The following is a 22321-nucleotide window of genomic DNA, read 5'->3' on the forward strand; positions in this document are numbered from 1 at the left end:
ACAGTGTAGTGAAGACCAGGGGTGGGGAAGGGGCTGGGAGGAGGGGAGCTAAGGGGAGAAAAATTGGGGGACATCTATAATACTGTCAACAATGTAAAAAAAGAAGATAAAAAATGCACACCCTGCAATAAAGCAAAGCGCAGTAAAACAAAGAAAAAAAGTTCTTAAAGTTGGAATCCTTATTTTAGTTTTCTCCCTGACAGATCCTAGATTCTGTTCTTTCTTGGAGAGCAGGGTAGAGACCATTCCATCTCGTAGGACCCCAAAGTGCATTCTTTTGAAGAGATTAAGAAGCTAATTACTGTGGATTCCAAGGCTCCCTCCTCTACAAAGTTCTCAGATTCTTGGGATTTTCAGAGTACTACGAAATCATATGTAGTTTGCACATTTTTGCAGCCAATATTAAAGAGAGTTCATATTTACATAGTGCTTCTTACGTGCTTCTGTACTGTTCTTGGGGCTTTCCATTTGGCAATTCACCAGGCATGTACAATCACCATTTCTGTTTCACAGATGTGGAAATAGAGGCAAGAAGCTGAAATAACTTACTCAAGGTCCTACCCTTGGTAAGATGTGGACTCAGAATTTGTCAGTCTGGTTTGGGGTCTGAGCTCATAGCCTGCCATGCCCTCTGCACTCTGCCATGATGTTCTTGTTTTGTATCCAGAGGCAATAAGGGGCAAGGTGTCCTCTGCAGACTGACACTGGATGCTTACAGGAGAGAAGTCATGGAACTAGAAGGAAGCAGCATTTGGGTGTCCAGTTCACTTTCATTTTGCTGGGGGAGAATGTCCTCTTGGCATTCTGACACACAGGCATCACCACATCTAACAGAAAAACAGGAGGTGCACTTCCTATGTATTTTGTATCCCCTTCCCAATCACCCTGAACGTATATGGTGAGTCTTTCATAGAGTAGGTATTCTGAAACGGCATTGCTAAACTCGAGCTGCTCAGTATTTAGCAATGGTTCATATTATTTAGGACCCATAATATGCAAAATGTGTAGCTCTAGTAGCCACTGTTGGGATGTATGTGGGGAGCAGGTGGAGGAGAGAGGATAGTGAGGCAGAGAATTAGTGTGAAAGATATTTAAAAAGCATCAAATCAGATTTCATCCCTCAGAGTCAGGAGGATCCTTTTAAACTTACTCCTTACTTTGCTTTCCCCAAACAAAGCCTTCCTGTCCATGAGCCAAACATGCTTACCCACATCCCCTAATGCAGGGGTCCTCAAACTTTTTAAACAGGGGGCGAGTTCACTGTCCCTCAGACCGTTGGAGGGCCGGACTATAGTTTTTTAAAAAAACTATGAACAAATTCCTATGCACACTGCACATATCTTATTTTGAAGTAAAAAAACAAAACGGGAACAAATACAATATTTGTATTTGCATGTGGCCCGCGGACCGTAGTTTGAGGACCCCTGCCCTAATGTGTTCTCTCTACTTCTAAGTGCTCACTTACTGCCCCTCAAACTGGAGCCCTCTCTCCCATCCTGTTTCTGAAGGGATCTTACACAATCTTTAGGACCCACTTTGAATTCCATCTCATCTGCCTTAATACTTTCACTTCTATGACTGTTCAAAAATGGCTGGGACTGAGCAGCACAGGGTTGAGGTTCACAAGTAGGGATGTGTGATTAGACACAAAGACCTGTCTGCGGGCTTTTAGCCACCAGAACCGAGAGGTAATAAAATTCTCCTGTGTGAGCCACCTAGCTTGTGGGACTTTGTTGTGGCAGCCCCAACACACAAATACACTGTCTATTAATCCATGTGAGGATCTGTTCTAGTCACTTTCCAAGTATTAACGCCTTTAGTCTAACAAATTCTTCATCAGAGAGGTGTAATACAGTATCGCCCAGAAGAAGAAACTGAGACCTAGAGAAGTTAGTAAATTGCCCAAGACGCCTCAGATAATAGGTGGCAGAGGAGAATTTGAACCCAGGTATTCTGGCTTCAGATATAGACTCTTAACCATTACCTCATGCTGCCCCATTAAGTACCCTTTATCCGAAAGGCTGAAAACTGACGAGCTCTAGGCCATAGTCACTTCACATGCGTTTTGTTTGACCTTGAGGTAGAATGCATTTTCCAAAGATGCATGAAGCCACATCTCTCAACCCATATGCTCTTATGTGGGGTGACCTTGCCACTGCCCCTCAAGCAATGGAGTCCATTTCCCTGTCTCCATGAGACAAGGTGAGCATTATAACTGCACTGACAAACAGAATAGGATGAAAGTGAAAGGTTCAAGTATGGTTCTTATCTGGCCTGGAAGCTTCTATTTTCTGTCTCTTGGAAGTTGCTATGTACATGTGCAACTTTTTGGGAGAAGGTGTAGCACATGGACAGGCTCCCGAGGATGAGACACCATTCAGAGAGAGAGAGAGGGAGGGAGGGAGAGGGGGAGAGAGAGAGAGAGAGAGAGAGAGAGAGAGAGAGAGAGAGAGCGCCAGCCAGCCAAGGAGCATAGAGATAAGGTGCTAGATATGTGGAAAAGAATCCATCATTTTGGAAGTGGATCCTCCAGCTTCAGCTGCCTCACGGGATGCCACGTGGATTAAAAGTGAATCACTCAGCCCAAGAATGATCATTTGAGCCTTTCTCAAATTCATGAACCACAAGTCATGTGCAGAATAAAGTCGTTGTAAGCCACTAGTTTTGGGGTTGCTTATTACACAGCATAGATAACTGATACACATCTTGACAATGTTTTAAATAATTTAAAATTGTTGTCAACAGTTCCAAATTGAGACAGGTCTCTCCCACACACCTACCTCTCCCACACAGGATTTTCCGATTTTCCTAGAGAATTAGAAGAGTTAGCTCTCTCTACTTAGCAATGTGATGGAGTAGAGCTACTCTTTAGATGGGGCACATGGACTCTGTAGGGTTCCCGGGAGCCCCTCTCAGACCCACTTTCCTCCTTTATGTTACCTGCCTGTCCCATCCAGACATCTGAAATTTGCAATATAGCTTTCAGCTGTTTCATTAAAGCTTTCCACCCACTTCCCAACTAGTTAGCAACATTCCCTGGCTCCTTCAGAAATTCACACAGCTGCACCAGGCCCAGGAGCCTCTGAGCCACTGGTCCTCGCCTTCTGCCCTTCAGTCTCTTCCGGGGCCCATTTCCACACTCAGGAGGGGGGAGGTGTACAGCCAGACTGCCGTGCTTTCTGAGGCTTTTCTTGTTTGCCTGTTCGTTACCGCAGGAGGGGTGCTTCTCCAAAATTGAAACTTCATACTGTGCCATTCCTTCATCTCATTTCCAGGCCCCCCTGCTGTGTGACCGTGTGACACATAGTCATTCTGTGAGAATTGAGAAGGATATTGGCAGTTTGGGAGCTGTTGTTCCTGCTTATGTATGCAAAGAACATAATTGCTAAGTGCATCATCTGCTGTAATTTACACATCCACATATAGCACCAAGCAGGGCATTCTCTTCCTCCATGGGCACCCAGGGTTGAAGTTGTGTACACACTCCAGCCTAGAGAAGCTGGCTGATTTCCAAGGCCCCGGGCAGCCCAGTGGAGGACTCCAACAGCCACGTTTCTAAGACCTCCAAAACGGGCCTGGCAGAGTTTCTTAGATGATTTAGAATTTTCACAGGACAGATGCAAGGGATAAATCTGCAGCATCTCACCTTTTTTGGCACTCTTTTCAAGTTTCAGTAAGTTTCAGGCCACTCATAAGAGTTAGTTGTAATGATAGATCTAGGATTCACAGCTATGCACAAGCGATGGTATTAAATAAGGGCTGATGCCTGCCTTTAAGACATGTACCTTGGAGCAGAGCAGCTAGTCCCCCGGGGATCCCTTGGGGAGAAAACACTTCTGGTGGTAGATTTATTCATATGCTTCAAGTTTGACCAAATCTTAAAGGGGCATTGCTCTTGGACATGGTTCCATTCTTGGGTTTGCATGTATTTCTAAGGCATATAGAAAGCCCCACTGGTGGACTGTGAAGAGAGAAGAGGCCTTTTGCCAGGACACTCAGCTGCGGTCCCAGCATTCAGCCTAATCCATTTGAACAGTGTGGGCAAGGAGCCCAGGTGGTATCCTAGAGCTCAGCTTCCTCCCGAAGCTACAGATATGAGCAGCACTGCACCCAACATTGTGAAAGTGCAGAGTATTATAATATATGAGTTCTGCTCTCTATAAAGTGTTATATATATTTCCCGAGAGTGTGTGGAAGTGAGGGAACGGGAGAGAGAGAAACATCAATTTGAGAGAGACACATTGTTTGTTTGCCTCCCGCATGTGGGGATGGAACCTGCAGCCCAGGTACATGCCCTTGACCAGAATCAACCTGAGACCTTTTGGTGCATGGACCAACGTTTTAACCACTGAGAAACACTGGCAGGGCTCCTCAAAGTTATATTTTAAGCTTACATTGTAGGAAACAAAACTAATTTTGGAGAGCTGGAAAAAGAGAATGCCGGGAAACTCCAATCCAGCCATTATGATAGTCAGATCTCGGTATCAGACTTCCTGCGTTTGAATCCTGGCTCTGCAACTCAGCAGTGTGAGCTGGGGCAGGTTATATTACCCCTCTGCCAGTGTCCGCATTTGTAAAATGGGTATGACTGCCTCTGTCAGTATCACTGTGGAAACTAAAGGACTTAATACATGTAAAGGGCTGAAAACTGTCTGGCACTTGATAAGGACTCAGAAAATCCTAGATTCTGTAATACAAGAATATTCCTTTCCAGTCCTTGCAATTTCCTGTAGAGGTTCCTCCCTAGATGTCAGAACAGCACCCCTATCACTGGGCTCCTGAGAGCTGTTAGTGTAGCTCATTTCCCAGCTGCAAAGGGCAGAGGAGTAGGGCCAGGCTTCAGAGGAGCAGAGCTGCACTTCCATCTGTCAGCTGTTTTACGTTGAGCCACAGGGTTAGCCTTTCCACACCTCAGTTTCTGCATCTGAAATGGGGTCAACAGTTCCTACTTCAAAGGGTGGTTATGAGTTGAATCATATTCTCCAGGAAGCTGTGTCAAAGTCCTAACTCCCAGTACCTGTGAATGTGACCTGATTTGGAAACAGGGTCTGTATAGATATAATTGAGTTAAGACGAGGTCAGTAGAGTGGATCCCAATCCAATATGACTGGTGTCCTTATGTGAAGAGGGACATCCGGACATGGACACATGCCCAGAGAACGCCATGTGAAGATGACGACACAGAGGGAAGACAGCTGTGGGAGGACGCTGGCAGAGATGCTGTTCCACTGCTACAAGTCCAGGGGGGGCCTTGGGCCACCAGGGGCTGGAGGAGGCATGGAAGGACCCTCCCCTAGAGCTTTCAGAGAGCACAGCCCTGCCAGCACCTTGATTTTGAACTTCTAGCCTCCATAACAGTAAGAGAATAAAGTTCTATTGTTTTCAAGCTACTCAGTTTGTGATACTTTGTTACACAACCTTATGAAATTAATACAGAGAGTGTGTATACAATGGACTCATAACAGTGTGTGGCATGGAATAGGTTCTCAAAAGTAGTTATTCTGAAGGTAACCAAGCAGTGAACACTATGCTCTGTATTTTCGTTTGAAGAGATAGCTTAATCTGCCAAAGGAGCAAAGGAGCAGGCTAAGTTCTTCAGTATGCTCATGGGATGCTTCACATGCAAGTTTCCAAAGGGTAGCTCTTCTATTTATTCAGAACCCTTGGTGTTTCACAAGAGGGAAAGTGGAGCCCATGTGGGCCTTCAACCACTAGAGGGCATTTGAAGGACATCAGATCAATAGGAGCTGACCTCCTGTGGTCAGCCAAAGGCCACAGACTGTGTATGGTCCACTGTGCAAAAGTAGAAAATAAACCATGAATTTACTTACTGGTTTCTTTTGGCCAATAGCTAGTGTTGGTGTTAGGAATTCTGAGCAGGTAGACTGTAAACATCTCAGCATGTGTCCTGTCTGATTTGGTATTGGTAGTTATTTCCCCACCTCTGTAACAGGCAGGACAAAGAACTCCAGTAGAAAAACATAATTTTAAAACAACCAAAGAGATCAATAAGTGACTGATTTAAGCCCAGGGATATGCTCAATTAATAATAATAATAAAAGCAAGGCTATTAAAATAGGAAGCCTCAAGGTTCGACACCTACCACACACATTTGCAAAGGTTAAGGATCTTAGACTAGAATCCCATTTAATGGAGATCCCTGTAATTCAAAATTTGACAAGTAACTGGAGGTTGAACAGAAAAGGCAAAATCCACAGAGGCAAGGTCAAGATTAGAGACTTAATTCTGTCTCTTAGTGACTGACATTCTGGCCGACCCTGGACAATTCACTTACCCTGTCTGGGTCATTATTTCCCAATGTATGAAACAAGTATAATACCAGTCATAAGATCAATTTACTAGAGTTCATTCAGATCCCATAATGAATGGCACATTATAAACACAAACTGTAATTATACCTGAGAGTGCTTTTCCCTCTGAGGGAACCAGAGGGCTTTTCTGTCTTTGAAACTTCAATTATGAAAGTTAGAATCTTATGCATTTGGCAGTGGTGGATAAAAATTTATTCATAATACGAATCATATAAGATCAAGTTAATGATGCTCAGAATCTTAAAGTGGGACATTACTGACGTGAACAAATTACCTGGAACCTGGAGACTTTGAGTCTAGTCATTATTTCACTAATTAACCCTGGGGCCTTGGGTGAGTCATTTCACCCCTCTGTGCCTTAGCCATAAAATAATGTGGTTTGATTAGCAAAGTATTTTCAAACTTCAATCATTCTCTTCATGATTTTTGCCATATCCAAGAACCATCTATATTATTAGTAACTTGTTAACATTTATTTTATTATTTCTTTAAATACATTAATCTTCTAAACTTAAATATATATTGTCCCTATAGACCTGGCATAAACAATATTTATGACATTTCAGATTTAGTGTACCAGATATCTATACCTCTCTCTCCCTTCCCTCCCTCCCTCCCTCTCTCTCTCTCTCTCTCTCTCTCTCTTCTATATATATATATATTAAAAAAATTAAAAAAATATATTTTTATTGATTTTTCGAGAGAGAGGAAGAAAGAGGGAAAGAGATAGAGAAATACTGATGTGAGAGAGGAACATCAATCGGCTGCCTCCTGCACAACCTCTGCCAGGGATCAAGTCTGCAACCCGGGCATGTGCCCTGACCAGGAATCAAACCAGCAACCTTTGGGTTCACAGGACTACACCCAATCAACTGAGCCACACCAGCCAGGGCTATGTGTGTGTTTATATATATTTTTTGGATATCTCATTAAAGGCAAATAAAATGATTAGAAAAATAATATCTATATATATAAAAGCTAATCAACCAAATGACTGAATAACCAGTTGCTATGACACACACTGACCACCAGAGGGCAGACGCTCAACACAGGGGCTGCCCCCTGATGGTCAGTGTGTCCCCACAGCCAACCTCCCACAACCGGCCGATCTCCCATGGCCCCTCGCCCCGGCTGGCCAGCCCTGATGGCCCTGATCAGGGCAGCCGGCCAACCTCTCGCAGCCCTGATTGGCCCTGATCTCTGGCCAGGCCGAGGGACCCCACCCGTGTACAAATTCATGCAGAGGGCCTCTAGTTAATTATTAAAATACTAGAGACCTGGTGCACGACATTCATGCACTGGGGGTGGGGGTCCCTCAGCCCAGCCTGTGACCTTTCACAGTCCAGGACCCCTCAGGGGATGTCCGTTTGCGGTAAGAGGCTCCTGCCACCTCTGCTGCGCTCACCAGCCATCAGTCAGCTTCTGGCTAAGCAGTGCTCCCCCTGTGGGAGCACACTGACCACTAGGGGGAAGCTCCTGATTGAGCATCTACCCCCTGGTGGTCAGTGTGCATTATAGTGACCAGTCATTTCACCTTTTGGTCGATTTGCATATTAGCTTTTTATTATATAGGATATCTACTTATATAAAAATCATGGGTGGTGTTCACCACATACAGATGAACAGCCGTGACCGAGCAGAAGGAAGTCAGTACTACAGGGGTTGTCTAGGCAATGGCTGGGCCCTCCCCCAAGCTGTTTCCAGGAGCTGTTTCCTGTAAGGGCGGAGTTTGAGGCAGGAACCCGCCCTGGGAGCGTGGAGGCAGATCTTTCTAAAGTGTGCTGCGCCAGCACAGGGTGAACCTGAGTGGGGCGGCTGAAAGGCTTAGAAAAGACAGACAAGAGAATGAAAGCCGGGTCTCAGTGGGACGCTGCTTCTCTGAGAGACAGTGACCATGCCCACAGCCATGCCTTTATTTTATAGCAGATGCTACCAGGCAAAGTAAGGGCGTGACCAAGATGTTTACAAACATTCTCCTGGGTTTCAATCCTACTCAACTACATGCACCTGAACTCTATCAAGCCCACATCACTCAGGCACGTGGGGCCACGTGTTCGGACCATAGGTTCAAGCTTACAACTACAGCTGTTGGCTATAATTGTGCTGGAAGAGCCCTACCCTCCAAGCTGGGACTTTCACGTTGCAATGAGAGGACTGTGCCCTCTTATCAGTCCAAGGCTTGAACCTGTCTAAAACACTGTAGTGGCTCCCCACAATAAAGTTTTAATTCTGTTTCTTTGTTACTAATGTTGTGGCCCCACTCCATAACAAAGAAACAAAGGAAAATTTCCCCATCGAATTTCTGAATAGTATTACTCCTTCGGGAATGCCATGTCATAAATTAAAATTGAAAGTGGGTGCAATCATCATGCTATTGAGAAATCTCAATAGTAAATGGGGTCTTTGTAATGGTACCAGATTTATTATCAAAAGATTATGACCTAACATTATCGAAGCTGAAGTATTAACAGGATCTGCAGAGGGAGAGGCTGTTCTGATTCCAAGAATTAATTTGTCCCCATCTGACACTGGCCTCCCATTTAAATTGATTTGACGACGGTTTCCCGTGATGCCAGCATTTGTGATGACTATTAATAAATCACTAGGACAAACTCTAGACAGAGTAGGCATGTTCCTACCTGAAGCCGTTTTCGCACATGGTCAGTTATATGTTGCTTTCTCTCGAGTTTGAAGAGCATGTGATGTTACAGTTAAAGTTCTAAGTACTTCATCACAAGGGAAATTAGTCAAGCACTCTGAAAGTGTTTTCACTCTTAATGTGGTGTACAGAGAGATATTAGAATAAGTTTAATCACTTTATCAGTCATTGTTTGCATCACTGTTGTTTTTATATCATGTTTTTGTTGTTTTCATATCATGTTTTTGTTGTTTTTATATCATGCCTCTGTTGTTATATCCTTTTGTTACTGTTTATTAATAAATTTATATCTTATTTTCATATACATTTTACTAATTTCCTTTCATCTCTCACATTTCTATTATAGAGAAAGGGCAAATAGCAATGTTAAAATATCTCTGCTAATTAATTCCCTTTTTATAGAAAAATATATTTTATCGATTTTTTATAGAGAGGAAGGGAGAGGGATAGAGAGTTAGAAACATCGATGAGAGAGAAACATCCATCAGCTGCCTCCTGCACACTCCCCACTGGGGATATGCCTGCAACCAAAGTACATGACCTTGACCGGAATTGAACCCGGGACCCCTGAGTCTACAGGCTGATGCTCTATCCACTGAGCCAAACCGGTTAGGGCAATTAATTCCCTTTTAATGTGCATGAATTTTGTGCACCGGGTCACTAGTTCAAAATAAATATAAATATTAGAAAATATGATTATTTGGAAAAATACTCTTTATTTTATACCACCTCAAAGTTATCTCATTTACCATATTAGCATATGCACAAATTCGGGGAAAAAAATTGGCTTACATAATCTTGAAGGAATATTCCAAAGCTATGAGCCTATGAAAGCAATTAAAATAAGTATAAAACAAATAGAAGAACAGCTGATGGTTTTGATAAAATTTGGATCTATGGGATAGCAGAGAAGCTATAAATTTTTTAGACTAAGATTGTTTTCTCTACCAGTTAGAGGTATTAACACCTGATACTGTTAAGTCAGAAAAAGATGGGCAAAAGTAGCATCAAATGGATACTGATGGGAGAATGTTGGGAGATAATGTCCTTTAAGAAACATTAACTGAAAAGACAGATCCTCAAGGGAGGAGAGAAATTCATCCCACAAAGCCAGAATTTGTTTGACTATTGCCCAGAATGTTACAGAAAATAAGGATTAAACTTATAAAGAAAGTGTTTATGTCGAAATATTTCGTTACCCCCTCTCCTTAGTAGGAAGTGTTGGTTCATTCCACAGCTGTTGGTTCATTCTGCTAGCATTGTCCCTTGTGTGCTGGCAATGTCCCAGGCCCTCTTCTAGGCACCAGTAATACATCCATGAACAGAGTATAAAAGATCTGTGCTCGCCCTAACCGGTTTGGCTCAGTGGATAGAGCATCGGCCTGTGGACTCGGAGGTCCCTGGTTCGATTCTGGTCAAGGGCATGTACCTCGGTTGCAGGCATATCCCCAGTTGGGAGTGTGCAGGAGGCAGCTGATCGATGTTTCTCTCACACTGATGTTTCTGACTCTCTATCCCTCTCCCTTCCTCTCTGTAAAAATTCAATAAAATATATTTAAAAAATAAAAGATCTGTGCTCAAGAATCTGTAATACAAGATTCTTGTATAACCCCTGTGTACTGAGAGTTATACCAAGTCCATTTACTTTTCTGAGTCTTCATTTCCTCAACTGTAAGCCAGGTGAACAATATTTCACCCGGGAAAGGTTAAAATGACAAGAAGATGCATGAATGATCTGGCATGACACAAACAAGTACTACATAAATGTAGTTGAATTTGAATCTGAGAATCATGGCATTAGAGAGGAATATAGAGATAATCTAGCCTGTTCTTTCCCAGAAATAGAGCCAAGGCCACAAGAAATTTAAGCTGAGGGAGATAATGCAGAGGCCTAGCCTGGTGCCCTGTTGCTCCAGTGTGAGATTATCATTGTTCGGCCATGCGACTTAATTTCAAATAAGGTAATTCTATGCTCAGAGAGAGCTCCAATCAAATGCAACAATACATAGTCATCTAAATATATCCCCACACTGGCCTAATCTGGTTTAGTGAGAATCACTCATGCCAGCCAATCAATCCCACTGCTTGTCAGCTTTAGGCTAAAAAATTCTATATGATCTGCCATTAGGGTTTCTCAGGTTACTGATATGTTTGCCATCTTTGTTATATAGGATGGGGCAAAATTAGGTTTAGAGTTATTCATATGGAAAATAATACAATGATTAATAAATAATAATATAAGAATAAACTATATTGTGCATACAACAGAAAATCTAGTTTTGCGCCACCCTGTATTTCTTAATCCTGGCCTGGCCTGGCCAGGATCATATTTGAACAATTATATTTCTGCTTTCCTATTACAATTAGCTATATAGCTGACTCAATCCAAGATCTTGGCAAGAAGGGTTCCTAGCCTGGGCCCTGTGTTTTGCAGGTCCGTTCTCCAGCCTCCTCTAACTAACTGTACTGCACTTAGTTCTTGGGGCCAGGAGTCCAGGAACCAAGAAGAAATACCTATGGGAGCCCTAGCATCTCCTTTTAAACTACACTCCAGGTACCTGGGATCTTAGACTTCCCTGCTCAGCCCATCCCAGCACTTGAAGGCCTTTTGCTAGGCTTCTCCACCAGGACCCTTTTCTTTGTGTAGATAATGCTACTGGCATGCATAAACCTAGGCCTGAGGGGTGACCAAGGAGATGGGTGGGTAGAGTGCTTGTGGACAGAACTTGAAAGTATAGGCTGAGTTGTCTACATATACATGCAAAAGACCCTTCTCAGAGCAGGGTAGAGGGAAATAAAAAGATCATGGAGTTGGGCTATGGAGATGTATTTGTTATATTTCTGCAAGCCCTAGTTTGTTGGACCTTATTTTGCTCTTGATGGATGTCTGATTTGTTTCTTTTCCCTTTCTCCTGATCAATTCCTTCTGTCCAATCACCACTCTTGGGCATGTCTACAGAAGGCTGATCAGGCTCAGAGAGCAAAGGGTAAACTCAGATTAGATCACTTTCTTGGTGAGTAAAGAATGACCTTTGCAATGTGTGAGCAGCCTTGATAAAATGTCTCCTAGATTCACAACATCTTAAAATCTGAAGGGGGACCCAGGGGTCATTTCTCAAGTCCACATGGATAAGAAAAATGAAAGCTGGAACATACAAAGACAGGTAACTAAATAAACACATAATTACTCTAAAATCTTACCTTTGCCTACTTTTACAAACTCGTTTGCCTTCAAGGTATGTGATCATTAGCCAATGATAATGAAACGTGATTTGTTCTCAGTCCAAAGGTACTTGCAGTTTTATGTAGTTGCAGTCACAAAGGAGATCTGTGACAATTTTGTACTCTGCAGACTATTCTGTTAGACTTTATAATTCTTGGTCAATTGCACAACTCTAAAGAACTTCCCATACTCCATTTATTTTGTTCTAATTATTTAAACTAATTATCTTGCTCATGCTCAAACTATTCTTTTCCCCCTAAAAATCATACCTGCCCTGTCTCTTATTTCTCCTGTGCCCTATTTGCCAGGCTAGTGATATACTCATCTAGGATATAATGTCAACAGCAACAAAAATGTTGCTGTCTCTGGCAGCATTATAAGACCAGCCTTCAGTACTTGAATAAAAAATTAGTAATTCTGAATTTTCAGACAGAAAGGGAGATAATAATATAACCCTAGAACTTTTGCAATTGTTTCAGCCATAGAAGCAACTTGAAGGAAAATGTTTAGGTGGCAAATAAAATCAACCCTTCAACATCCAGCAGAAAAGAAACAAATCTAAAAATAAGCAGCACTGATTGGAGGGCAGTGTCTGTGAGAGTTGGGAAATGGATGGAATAAAAGGAAACAGAGAGAAGAAGGACTTTAGAGAGATCAATAGCAACAGTAGCAGCAAGAGTTAGAGTAGACAAACCCCAGAAAACACATTCATCAACAAGGACAGTGGGATGTGCACGGGCTCTCTGTGGGTGGAAGAGGAAAAGAGCCTGTGATGAAGGTCAACTGAGAGTTGTGGGATGCAGATGGAAGAATGAGGTATCTCCATCTCAGTCCTGGAGCCCTTCAAAGCATAGATTAGTTCTGCTCTATGTAGAAGGAAAAACATTTGCCTCTTCATATAGAGACCTGGAACATAAATTTTAAAACTTTTTTCTGTGTGATATACATGATGAGTGATGTTCCCAGGCAAGACCTGCTCTGATGGGCATGCCAGGGAGGAAGCAAGATTGCTGGGGCCCTGCCACGTCCTTCTCACCTTCTCAAAAAGCATGTTAGAATGCAAGGACATTAGGTTCATTACCACAAAGCAGTCAAGACCCCTTCCTCCTGGGGTACAGCACTTACCAAAGCTAAGAGCAACAAAAGAAGCATCTAGTAATGCAAATCAAGGCCAAGCAAGTCAGAGATTCCTTTAAGCATAAAATGCAGAAGAGGCCCAGCTTGAGCATGTGAAATATGTGCTCTACACAAAGAGAAAATATGCTATCTACCCAGTCCTCCCCCGCTTCTCTCCACACACACACACACACACACACACACACTCCTCGAATGTAAATGTGAACCTTACATGATTGGTGATCCATGGTAGTTGAAGGGGAGAGAGGAAGAATACAAAAGTCTCAGTGCCTTATGGGGATTTGGTGAGAAGAGGAGACAGATATCCGAAGGTGAGGGATTGTGAGGGATTTTTTCTACAGTGATCATGAGAAAGGTAGCCATGTGGGGAAGCCCAACATGCTCAGAGTACAGCACCTATGCCTATTGAGTAGGTGGGCAAGAACAAACACCACTGCACTGTGAACTTTCTATAAATTACAAGATATGACTCAAAGTTGAAGATGAGAATTTTTATAAAATTTCTCTGAATTATCAGGGCATGCTTGACTTGCCAGCAGTAAAGTTGCTTGTTAATGTACTTTGCCTCCACTCCTCGATGGTGGGCATAGTACTGGATTACATAGGGATGATCATGAATCTACACTACTTTTCTATTTAAAAGGTAAATCATAAACATAAACCTTTTTTTTTTTTTTAAATTATACTGTTTATGACCTACCTCCACAACTTGTGAGGACCCTTCTGTGTGTCATGCTACTGAGATGAGCAGGATCAATATAAAGTATTTTTTTGCTGCGCAGCATTAAAACTGAGAAAAGATAATAATCAGAAGTCTTGTGTGTGTGTGTGTGTGTGTGTGTGTGTGTGTGCTTGTGCGCGCATTTTCGGTGCCCTGGGAAACAGTGGGGAAGTTCCTCTTAGTGCCAAATTTGAATGCTGTCCATTATCTGAGTGGTTCTCAGAGAGCAAAAGTAAAGTTCTATGGACACAGATTTCTGTGACCCAAAGCTTTCAAAAGGGCCAAATATTCTTATTTGTTTTTAAAAAGTTGGTCCTGGGTTTTCAAACTGAATTAGGGCAATAGAAAACTAGACAAAATTTTAGTAACAGTTTGAGCCACCTTGTGATGACTTGGGCGTGGCTATCTTGTGTGAGGGTGTGATGGTCAATTTGCATATTACCTCTTTATTATATAGGATTGTTATACTGTTCATTTTCTTAAAAGGCAAGTTGATTCTGAATTAGCCTTTCAATATTAGCTCTTCTGATAGGGATTAGAAGCAACCACTTAAGAAGACAAAATTCTAAAAGAATAAGCTGGAAAAGAAAAATAGCTTGAAGCAGACTCTCTGTGACTTAGGACCTCAGGAAGGGAGGAGTTGGTGTGCTGATCTCTGGAGTGAACAGTTAAACCTGAGAATTCTTTATGTAATCCCGTTGGAAAATCGCTTTCCCAGACAGAATTTAATCATTGATGTATTTAAACAAGAAATGCATGACTTGCCAGTGCTGCCCTGGACAAGGAAGAAATGAAAATCAGGAAACTGGCCTCAAAAAAATTAATTCCACTTCATGCTACTGGCCCATTGTTGTTAGGATTAGATAAACATTTGTTGTGGGAAGGATGGGCTGAATATATTCAACAGAATCTCAGGACATTTAGGGACCCTGAAAGAGTGACATTAGAACGGCACTCAGGGAACTGTGAACATTTTTACATGTTGCAAGGTGTTTCTCATGGCTTTTTTTTTTAAAGTTATGCTATAAAAAGATAAGCTTTTAATTAGAATTTTATATACAGCTCATCCACCCCCAAAGGGAACTACAGCTAGGACAGAGGTCATAGTCACTTACACTGCATTTGATATATTAGAATTCTTTCTAAAAGTACTTGTTAAACAAACACGTTGAACACTTACTATATTTAAGGAAAACCACTAAACACTGAGTACAAGAGTTTTTGTCAGACTCTTTTACTCCAATGTCTTATTATCTATTTGGGATGATGGCACATGTACACAAACAATGATAAAAATAACAAATCACTAATATTTACCTAGCACTTCTTAATGTGGGAGACATTTTCCATATATTACTTCACTTAATCCAATCCTCAGATAACTACAGGAGATGGTTACTCTTGTTTCATAGATGTAGAAATGAAATTCATGGAGATTCCACGACACCCCAGAGTCACATTTCAGGGAGCAGAGAAACTAGGATTTGAACCTGTTCTGTCCATTATAAAAGGTCTGATCTTTCAACCACTAGGCTCTGGTGGAAAAGCTTCAAGTCTAGCATAAATTGAAAATGGTTTGGATTTTCAGGAAAAATGTAATCCTGTGGCAAAGTAGAAAAGGCTTTGGGCTGGAAACAGAAATGTCGAACGTACTCTCAGTAGGCAGAAAGGAGCCACCAGCGGTAGGAAGGAGGCTAGACCACTGGTGAGGCCAGAGCAAAGCACTTGGGGTGAAGCCGAGAGCCCAGGGCTGACCCAGAAAGGAAGCTCTTCTGCAGGAGACAGACACAGCCCAGGGTACACGGGGAGGGTACAGAACAAGCTCAGCAAATGGACTGATTGGTACTGAAGGAACAGAAAAAATAGAAAAGGTTGAAAAGACTTTACGATAATATTTTAAGGGTAAGGAAGGAAGGAAGGAAGGGAGGGAGGAAAGAAGAAAGGTACAGGCAAAGAGTGTCAATAATGCAGGAAATACAAGGCAGGTAATCTGAACCCAATTTACCCTATTGGCTTGGATTCATGCCAGTAGAGTAAATTGGGTTCAGATTTATTGGGCAGCAGAAGTTAAGCTAAAGAATTTGAAAATATTATATAGGTATTATTGAAGTACAGCTTTGGAGTGGCTGTCTATGAAGAAAGAACCTTTTAGAACCAATATCTAATATGCAAAATATATTAAAGATGAGCAAACTGAAGGTTAGCTCGTGGTTCTCAATCCTAGCTACATATTAGAATCACCCGGGGAATTTCCTTTTTAAAAATACCAATGTTGGGGCCCCACCCAGCTAAATTTAATCAGAATCTCTGAGGTTGGCACCAGACAGAAGACTTTTTGAAAATCTCTCCCAGGTGACTCTAATGTGCAACCAGCTTGAAAATCACTGAGTTAGATTATTGCAATCATGCAGCATATAATATGTTTTTGAGCTATGATGATAGCAGGGGAAATGATGGAAACAGCAGACACTGTGGAGGTAGAGGAGGAAATAATAGCTGTAATATTTGGGGAGAAATATGGGTAGGGAGGAAACAGGGGAAAACAAAGATGTTAAATAGATATCTCTGATGAAATTGCAAGAGATTGAATACAGGACATCAAACCATTGGGGCTGGGGAAGTTTTCTACCTTATTTAAGTTAAGGTTTAGTTAAGAGAGGGGAGTTTCAGGAAGTCACATATTCAGGACCAGACGGAAGGAGACATCATGAGAAGAGATGAGATTTCAGAGAGGGACAGAATACAAAAAAGAGGGCAGGACCTAGAATGATGCTCACATGGAGGGGCAGCAGAGGAAAGAAGGAAAAAAAAAAAAGGAGAGACATAACATGCGGATTCCAAGAGGAGACCCTCAACTGGACTCGGGATGAAATGAAGGAATTTAGAAAGGGATGGCCACAGTGGAAAACACTGCAAAATGAGATGGTACAACCTGGCTAGCCCTGTGTCCTCAATGAGCAGAACAATAACAATGCAGTGGCTGCTGCAGCTGTTTGTGTCTTCCTATTGCGCTCTTGAGCACACAATTTTACTCACTGTGAATGCAATCTGGTCTTGATGAGAAAGAAAAGAAAAGCACTTTAAGTATGTGTTTCCATGGAGGAGCTTATTAAATTGGCTGGAGGTTTCTGGGATAGGTTGGAAGAAATAATACAGGAAGGAAGCCAAAAAAAAAAAAAGGGAAATTTTGTTTGTTTGTTTTTTTTAGAGGCAGAAGGGAATTAAAATGGTATCAACAAGTTGCCAAATGAAAAACAGAGACAGGGAAAGGAAAGAGGAAAGATAGTATTTCTAGAGATAGACAATCGAGTGGAAACGTCATGAATTTAAGCCTCCTGAAACAGTTGTGTATTGGTTTTATCAGATAGTGGTAAGGAAGATTCAGCTTCTAGCAGGTTAAGGAATTCTGAAGAGCATATCATCCAAACACATAAAAGTGCATTGCAGAATCCACGGGCCGGTACGATGGTCACCAAGCTCTAATAACATCTGAGACTGGCCTTTTAGTCATCTTCATAGTCTTCAAAAACATCAATAAGTGAAAGGAAGAGGAAGGTAGCTGTCATGAGGAGGTAGCATGAGTTCCCTCAGGACATGTTGAACAATTAAACTTTATTTACTTGTCTGATAAGTAGCTTGGCCTGACAGCGGTCACCAACATTTCAGACCTCACGGACCACCAGGTCCGCCGGCCACCAGTTGGCGACCTCTGGATTAAAGCACACTGAGAAATGCCTTTCCTGATGTCTTTATGACCAATATGGGAAGATGTTCATTGATAAGACATTAGGTGAATCCATAACTAATTAAAAAATTATACAGCTCACTAGGCCAGGAATTAAACACCCACGCTCTGGCTCAACTCCATCACTTAGTAACTTTTACCTAAGGAAGCTTTCACACTCTGACCCTCAGATCTTCTTCTCTAAAATGGGTCTAATCATAGCTGCCTTTTATAGCACACAGGGATAAGTGAGCATCAAACACACCAATATATGGCAACAGGCTTTGCAATCTGAAAAGTCTAACACCTTCAGGAAACTTATTGTTGATGCGGGTGATGGGCAGAATACCAAAGATGTCCTTGCCTTAATCCCCGGGACCTGTGGATATGCTATGTTACACAGCAAGGAGGAATTAAGATTGCAGACATAATTAAGGTTGCTAATCAACTGACTTTCAAGATTATCCTAGATCAGGGGTGGGCAACCTTTTTGTGAGTGCATGCCAAAATGAGCAAAATCTCTGACTCAAAATTCTTCTGCATGCCAAACCTAATTTTTTGAGAACATGTTACACCTACTTGATATCTCTTAACGTGTACGTATGTGAAAAACCTTGAAGAAATAATAAAATTCATTCGCGCGACAAAAAAACAGTATATGATGATGAAAAAGACATTTTTTTTAATATTTTATTGATTTTTTGCAGAGAGGAAGGGAGAGAGAGAGAGAGTTAGAAACATCGATGAGAGAGAAACATCGATCAGCTGCCTCCTGCACATCTCCCACTGGGGAGGTGCCCGCAACCCAGGTACATGCCCCCGACCGGAATCGAACCTGGGACCCCTCAGTCCGCAGGCCGACGCTCTATCCACTGAGCCAAACCGGTTTCGGCGACATTTGTTTTTTAATGTATACATGTACACTGATAGTCCGACAAAACTTTATGACTCCGTTTGATATTATCAGTGGGACTTTTGCTGCTGCATCACTGATGACAGAGATTTTACATCAGGTTCATATTTCGTGACCTTCAGAGATATGCACGAGCTACTACTTTCATCTGTCAGGCTACTCCTATTACGAGACTTAACAAAATTCACCACTGAGAACAAAGATTCACAAGCATATGGGGATGAAAACATGGAGAGTAATGCTGTTGCAAAGTTTTTTAAACAGAAAAAATTTTCTGGAATGGCATTCCAAGTCCTCAATAGTTCGTTTTCAACACTATTGAAATTGTTCTTCCCCTCTCTCATCAATCCATGTCTATTGTCTTTAAGATAACTTGTTACATAAAATTATTTATTTATCTAAGATGCACCTACACTGAATTTATCTGAAAAATAAAAAAGTCGATATTAAGAAAAAATTGTAAATGGAATATTATAAGAGAGGGTTTCGCATGCCAGCAAAAGTTACTGGCGTGCCATGTTTGGCACACGTGCCAGGGGTTGCCCACCCCTGTCCTAGATTATTTAGGATCCCATGTAATCAAAGGTTACTTAAATGGGGAAGAAGGAGGCAGAAGAGTCAAAACAAGAGGGATGGCATCATGATTTGACCAGACACTGCTGGCTGTAAAGCAAAAACTTGGGAATGCAGGGGCCACAGGCCCAGGAAAAGGAAAGGCTCCTATAGCCTTTAGGAAGAATGCAGCCCTCTCAACACCTTGAATTTAGCCATAGTGGGATTTCTGACCTCCAGAATCATAAGATAATACCTTTGCTTTGTATTAAGCTACTAAATTTGTGTTAAGTTTGTTACAGCAGCAGCAGAAAACGAGTAGCATATCTTTGCGCAAGCCTTCTCTAATGAAGTTCCAGAATCCTGTGCTCTTGGTCCTACCCTACAAGAATTCCTATTAACAATTTATATGAAGGCATAGAAAGCATGCTCCCATAATCAGGATGTAATGCAAAACTGGAAAAAATAGCACATCTATTGCTCAAACTCCTGATGATTCTAAAAACATCTTTCTGAATCAAATTAAGATAAAATTTCAAAAGGCAATGTAAACTTTTTCTTTCAGTTACAGAATGAATAGACTAAAAGTTATTCATGCAAAAACAACATATGGGTTTTAATTTATTACAAAGTCATAATGATTATCAAGTTATAATGAATCAATAGAGACTTATAAAAAGCTAATGCAAGTCAAGGCTTCATTCAGATTGAATCTGGGTAAAGAAAACAATAAATAGTTTTGTTGGACTAAAGTGAATTTATATATAGAATACAATTTTCCTTTTGAAACACCACAAAATCGAGTAACTTCATGTTTTCAAAGGAGAGAAACTAGTAAGGTAAAACTGTCAATAATAATGCCAGGACTTGACCAGTGGTGTAAGAATCATGTATTTAAAAATAGAGATTTATGGTCCCCATCCTAGACTTACTAAATTAGAATCTCAGAAGAAGAAATAATATGTGTTTGATGTTTTTAGCAAGTGCCCAGGTGATTCTGACATGCAGGGCATGTCTGATATATAGAACCCAGGTCTGATAGAAGTGGTGAAGTGACTGATGTGAAAGGTAGGTACAGATTTTGAACTTCATAACTGTCTTTAAATATTGAAAGGGCAATCAAGTATCTACCCTCAGGAGTTATTAATAATAAACAAAAGTGTGTAAGTTCAAGGCCAACAGGTACTTCTCAGCATTTGAAATACCGTAAGTTATCCCAGCCTATTTCAGCCTGAAGTTTAAAAATGGATCCAAGTAACTATAACAAAATAAAATTTATTTAAATATGTCCCAACCTGATGTATGGAAACTCCAAGCCTTCCTCCCCCAAATGTTTTTGGAAGTCTCCACAGTGTATTACATGTACCTAGAGACCTCTCCAAGCTACTATTATATATCTATCATTTTTCTGTCTCTGGCTGACTACTACTAATGCCACCAAAGGTTCCACTGTAGCCTTATCAGCCAAAGGATAACCCAATGAGAAGTCTCTGCCACAGAGTTATGTCTTCTCAGAAGTTTCCTGATTTCCAATGAGTATGGTTTCTCTTATTGCTCAGCCTGCTGGGTCCACTTAAGACTAAGTGTAATTTAATAATTACTTCAGTTAGGGAAGGTTCACAGTCAGTTTCTGCCATTCTGACACAGATTTGTGCTCTCAATATTTTATAGATATCTTTCCTTCTTTCTCTCCTTCCTTCTTTCCTTCCTCCATTCCCTCCCTATCTCTCCCTTTCTCCCTTCCATCCCTTCATCCCTTCCATCCTTCTCCCCCTTTTTTCCTTTCCTACTTCCTTTAACTTACTCTGCAGCCCAACTCCCCAGGAATTAAGCAAATAACCAAAATTTAACGGCAGTGAGCTTATGGAGAAATGAGAAACTCATTGTACAGATTCAGGGCTATTTCAAGAGGAGACATTACAAGCCTTATAAGCGATTACAACAGGGAACTGAAACAAAACTAGAAGCCGAGGCAGAAACTCTCTAGAGCCACAGACCTTTCTCTTAGTAGTTCACTTCATGCATTTTTGAGCTTTCATGCGGCTTTCATTTCTTTCCTATGTATAGGGAAGAGAATGGCTGTACCAGTTGACATTAACTTTCTGAGTTTTCAACAAAGATTAACCAGAGTCTCTGGGTGCTATTTAACATTTCCCAGGAAAGAGAATCTAATTTGGGGTTAGGTATCCACACCTGGCCCAATCACTGTTGGCCATAGATCACATGGCCCATTGCTTTATTAGCAGACATGGAAATAGAATTTCTAAGAAGTAACATGAACAGTGTTTTCTATGAAGAACATTTCTAGGAGAAAAGAGACATGGGATGGGCAGGCATTACAAGTGTTCTTTACTCTACTATGATTGGACCAAATTTGCATACCTGTACTTTCTTCTCTTTGGATGACTTTTCCCCCAAAAGACCCTCATGTTAGATTTCTGCTCGATTCCTCAACCAGTCTCTGCAACACATGCTCAGCCATACCTACTTCCCAGCATAACATAGCCTTCATTCTCAACCTAAGACCTCATTTAAACATAATTATAAGATGAGCTTCCTATCCTAGGAAACATTAAAAGTAAGAAGAATAACCTATAACCAAATTGTGGAAAAGATGCATCCTTGGTATCATAGGCTAGACAACTATCATGTTTTTAAACTCATTTGTAACCTACATTTACATGTAAGTTGATTTACCAGCCAACAGCCAGCTGGATTTCTATAGCCTCCTCCAAATTGTCTAAAAGCTTGAGAACCTACAAAATAAACCTACTCTCAGAATTAGATATATTAAAAAAAAAATCCCACAGGTGTCTCCAGGTAGAGCAAGCGTGGGGAGGTGGTGTGGCCAGTCTCCATCCTGGAGCGCCCTCCGCCGGCCCCAGATGTGTGGCAAAGCAGAAGCTTGCTCCTCAGCCTGAGGCTGGAGGACTAGCAGACACGTGTCTTCCACACACTGTCCCCAGGAGCCTCTCGATGGGTGCTTCTGCGCTTGGCCACGAAGAAGATTCACCAAAGACATCCCGACAGCTCTGGGTGGAATTTTGAGAGCAGCCCCTG

The sequence above is a fragment of the Myotis nattereri genome (assembly GCF_964212035.1).
Source record: "Myotis nattereri genome assembly, chromosome: 12".
Lineage (NCBI taxonomy): Eukaryota > Metazoa > Chordata > Mammalia > Chiroptera > Vespertilionidae > Myotis > Myotis nattereri.